The sequence below is a fragment of the Eumetopias jubatus genome, unplaced genomic scaffold (assembly GCF_037043125.1).
Source record: "Eumetopias jubatus isolate StellerSeaLion01/CBP00866 unplaced genomic scaffold, mEumJub1_p1.0 scaffold_8, whole genome shotgun sequence".
Taxonomy (NCBI): domain Eukaryota; kingdom Metazoa; phylum Chordata; class Mammalia; order Carnivora; family Otariidae; genus Eumetopias; species Eumetopias jubatus.
In genome coordinates, this window is record NW_028274814.1 from 141,829,453 (window position 1) to 141,834,067 (window position 4,615).

Sequence of the window (4,615 nt, forward strand, 5' to 3'; positions counted from 1 at the left end):
CTGTGTGTGTCAGGGCAGTCGGGCAGGTGGACGTGGGCTGGGGCCAGGGGGCGGGCCCCACGTCATGCAGGAGGTGGGGGGCCGGTACCTATGAGCCTGGGTGGAGGGCCCACCCCATAGAGCCTGCCCCCCCAGGGCAAGAGGGAGAAGACGGGGGGTGGGGATGGCAGGGTGACAGCTTGGCCACCTCCCATTCCCTCAGCCTAGCCCTGCACCCCTCTGTTTCCATGCTGACTGCATCAGCCTGGGCGCCCCCGAGCACCCAGGGCCATGGGATACTGCAGCCTGCCCAGTCCTGGGGCATCGCAGGCAAGGGCGCTCAGCCAGGTCGTGCTTGGGGAAACTGAGGCCTGAGTGTCCAGGACCTCGTATAGGTGCTGGAGTATGACTCTGGCCCCCGCTGTGGTACCATCACATGTCAGCAAGTGGCTGAGAGCCAGGCTGCAGACTCCCGTTGGGGTGGGGGCCTGCACCAGGGGCTGCATCCGGGGCCCCAGCGGTGGGTGCAGGGCGCAGGCCACAGAAGAGGCAGAGGATGCAGCACCTGTGGGGGAGCTTTCCTGGCTGCAGGGGTACCCCTAGAGTAGATTTCAGAGAATCCATCATGGGCAGAGCCCCAGGTCTGAGACACAGACAGAAGCCCAGAGCTGCAGCTGGGAGGCCCTGCCCTGTCCCACCCCTGCCACCTGACCCCCAGGCTGTCCACTCTGCATCTGGGTGCTCCCATCCCCGGCTCCGAGACACAAAGCTGGAGCTCGGTCAGGATCCGAGGGGCCGACCTGCACCCTGGGGCCTGCCCTCGCCCCAGCCCCTGCTGGGGCCTTCTCCTGGCTCCTGGGTGGGATTTGGTTGGGGGCCCTCAAGCCCCCCCTAATTCTGAGCCCCTCCCACCCTGGAGGGCAGCCTCCAGGGCTACAGCACCCCGCATCAGGGGCCAGGGGCCAGTGAGCCTATGCAAGCCCCAGGGCAGGGTGCTCACTTGGGCCTGGGACCTGTGGAGCCTGGGGTGGGCCAGTCTCTGACTCCCCTCCCCCCGTCTGCCACGGTCCCACTTCTGGGCGCTGGGGGTCTACAGAGGGTGAGGGGCTGGGGAGCTGCCACGGGCCCCTCATCCCTGAGTGGACAGCACTCTGCAGTCCCTGGTACCTCCGGACCCCCTCTGCTGGGGAAGAGTCTCAACCACTCATCAGACCGGCGCTGCTGAGGAGCCTGGGGTTGGGGGGCCAGGAGAAGGGTGTCCTCTGACCTGGGGCCTCTTGGGGGTCTGTTGCCATGGGCAGGACCCACCCCCCTGAGGCCCTGGGATGGTGGCCGTGTGCACGGCTTGGGGCTGGCGCAGAGGGGACAGTGGCCCCTGAAATGCTGGCCTGTCCACTCAGACTGGGCTGTCAGTTCTGCCCGGCCGCGTGGTTCCCACTGTCCTTTGCTGGCCGGTGCCCAACCCACTCATCTTTTAATATCTTGGGTCCATTTACTATCAAGTCTCCTTTAGAGCCACTTGGTCGAGCTCTTCACAGCGTCCATCCTTCAGGGACGCCCCTTGGGGTTGCACGGAATCCAGAAATCATCATGGAAAGAACCAAAGTCTTGAACCGAATGCAGGTCCTGTCTTGGCCCCTCTGGCTCCTTCCCTCCTGGAGCAGTACGCTGCGCCCCGTCTGCAGTCCGAGCTTCGATTGGTTTGCTCCTGGCCAGGCCCCTGAGGCGCGGGTGGATGCTGGCTGTGCCCACAAGGTGGTGGTGCGGCGTCCAGGCCCTTTGCCCACTGGCCTGAGACCCCCGGTTTCTGGGAAGAGCGAGGCCGGACTCAGATCCAGAACAACTCTGTGGCTGTTGGAGTCTTAAGTTTCTTTTCTCCAGTGCAGTCCCCCGAAACGAAACCTTGGCATGGCTTTGGTGCCAAAGCTTCACGGAAAAGGGAAGTGGTCCCTGGCAGGACCCCAGGAGCCCCACCTGCCCCTCCCGGGCATGCAGAACCCAGCTGGTCAGGGAGCCCCCGTGCTTGTGAAGTCCGTGCGAGAAGGAAGTGTGATGCAGGCTGTGGAGGCAGCTCCCAAGGTGGGCAGTGGAGGCCTGGATGGGCAGAGGCTCAGGGGACCTCCACACCGCACAGGGCCCCAAGAAGAGCAGGATGGGGCTGCACCCCCCCCCCACTGAAGGCACCCTGGGGCCCTCTGGAGAAGGCCTCTGGAGGGGCACCGTGTGGGTAGTGATGGGCACGTCTGGGCCGGAAGTTGCGAGCAAGCTGTAAGGAGGGTGTGAGCCAAGCCTGGCACTTGTCCAAGGAGCTGAGGGATGGCCAGGAGCTCGCTGGGCCCCCATGCATCTGCCCCCTGGCTGTGGCCGAGGGGTGCAGGACCCAAGTGGAATTGCTAGCCCTGGGGTTTCTCAATGGGCCCTTAACTCTCCAGAGGCCTCTGATTAGGGGGGTGGAGGGGGTGCCTGAGCCTCCAGCACATGACTTCCAGGCCAGCGGCTTTCCAGGCAGCCTTGGCAAAACCTCGAGCTTTGATTACACAACTGACCCCCGGAGTTCCTGGCAGTCAGGCCTGCCGAGCAGGGTGGGGGCAGGGCCTGCCCCTCCAGCACCGGTCACTGCCCTCCTCTGGGCCCAGTCCTGGCAGGAAAACTCTTCCCTGGAGGCCGAGCCCCACATATTGGCCAGGGTGGGGGGGTGGGATGGGAGGTCCACTCCTGGATCAATGAATAGGGGCCTCCTTTGGGGGTGGGTCCCCCGTACCCAACATTGAATGAGCCAGGCGGAGGAAGCTGGGGCAGGGGCCCATCACAGGTCAGAGCCTCCAAGTGGGCCCATCTCACCCCAGGAGGACGGTGACCTGGGGCGGGACAGCAAGGGGAGCTCCCTCTGATCTGGCCTCTGGCCCCTCGCACCTGTCCTTCCAGGAGGCTGCATGCCCTGATCTGAGGCTCAGGCTCCGGGACAGGCAGGGAGCCCCACCCCGACTCTATGTCACTAGTCCTGCCCACCTGCCAGGGAGGCCCCTCAGGCTGCCCTGTCCTGCCCCACCTGTGCTGCCCCTGAGCTGTGCTCCTTGGGCTCCTCACCCAAAAACATTGTGCTCGGTGACCTGCACCCCACTGGCCACCTCGGCAGCGGGCAGGAGTGTGGGAGAGGAGAGGTGCAGGCGCCCAAGGCCAGGCCCAGCCCAGCGGCTATCTCCCCTCTCCCTTGTGGCCTGTGAGGCCTCCACCAGGGCTGGCCCCCAAGGGTGAGAAGGTGGGGCTCCTGGCAGGCGGTGGGACCTCCCCGGATTGCAGATGCCCTTGGCCCTGGGACCCAGAGACCAGGAAGGGCTGGGAGACTCCACCTACTGGGCCAGGCCAGGCAGGAGTCAGGGATGCTGGACACTGGGTGCTGCCCCAGGTGGTGTGATCCTGGAAGCATGAGGGGACCGTCAGGGACCGTCCACTTCACCATCTGGGGGCGCTGGGGCTGGGGTGCATGCAGGGGGCCAGGATCCCGGCGATGGCTGCATCAGGATTCAGGCCATGGCACGGCCTGCCCTGCAGCTCCCCACGTGCTAGGGAGCACACGTGGAGGGGGTCCACACCCTCACTCCATGCAGCTCTCCAGAGGCCACCCAACCTGGGACTCCTGCCCCTTCCCCATCATCTGGTTTCTGCTCACCAAGCCTCTCCTGTGTGAGCTCAAAGGGCCCTTCTCACTCCAGAGAGAACCAGACCTTCCAGATTCTTGGGGGCTCACGCTGCCAAAGGGACAGTGACCCAGACAAACTGGCATGACAGTTTTAGGGTGTGACCGGGACACAGGGCAGTGAGGTTTTCAGGGGTCACCATCAGCTTTTCTGCAGAAGTCAGGGAGAGGGGGCTCCGGCAGAGGGAAGAGCAGGTGCAAAGGCCCCAAGGCAGAGATAGTAGCCCAGGCCCATCTTACTCAACAGAGGAACAGGAGGGCAGGTGTAGGAGGGGTTGCAGGGTCTCCGGGGCTCTTCCCCAGGTTTGCTCCGTGGCCTGAATTCCCCACCAACAACCTGCTACAGGTAGGGTAAACTGAGGCCCTGACCAGAGCCCCGGGCAGCCCCGGCCTCCCTCCTCCCGCGAAGAGGCAGGGGTTGGGACAGAGGAGGGGCGCCCATTGCTGCAGGTGCCACAGCCCACCGCACCCTTCTCAACAAGCCAGAACGGTGAACAGGCACCCCACAGCTGGGGACCAGGCGAGGCCCCTCAGCTGGCCCAGGGCCTGGGCTCACTCTGGAGCAGGGCAGGGGCCGCTGCAGCGTCCCGGAGTCCAGAAAGGGCCGGGAGGACCCATCGGGCCACAGAAATGGTGTGTGTATGCCCATAAGTGTGCATCATGCCTACTTGTGTGTGCTGGCGAGTGTGCTTGCCGGCGTGTGTGGGTGTGCACAGGTGGGTGGAGGGGTCTGGGTGTCCGTGCAAGCAGATCCATGCACATGTACATGTGTGTGTCTTCTGTGCGGGACCTGGTCTGGGCAGAGCCCGGCCCACCTGCTCCCCAATGCATCCTCCTGCCTATGGCTCCCTGCGGTTCAGGGCCTGTGCGGGTGGGGAGCAGACAGAGGAAGGGAGTGTTTGTACCTGGCTGCAGAGCAAGGTTCTGCCCACCAGGCCC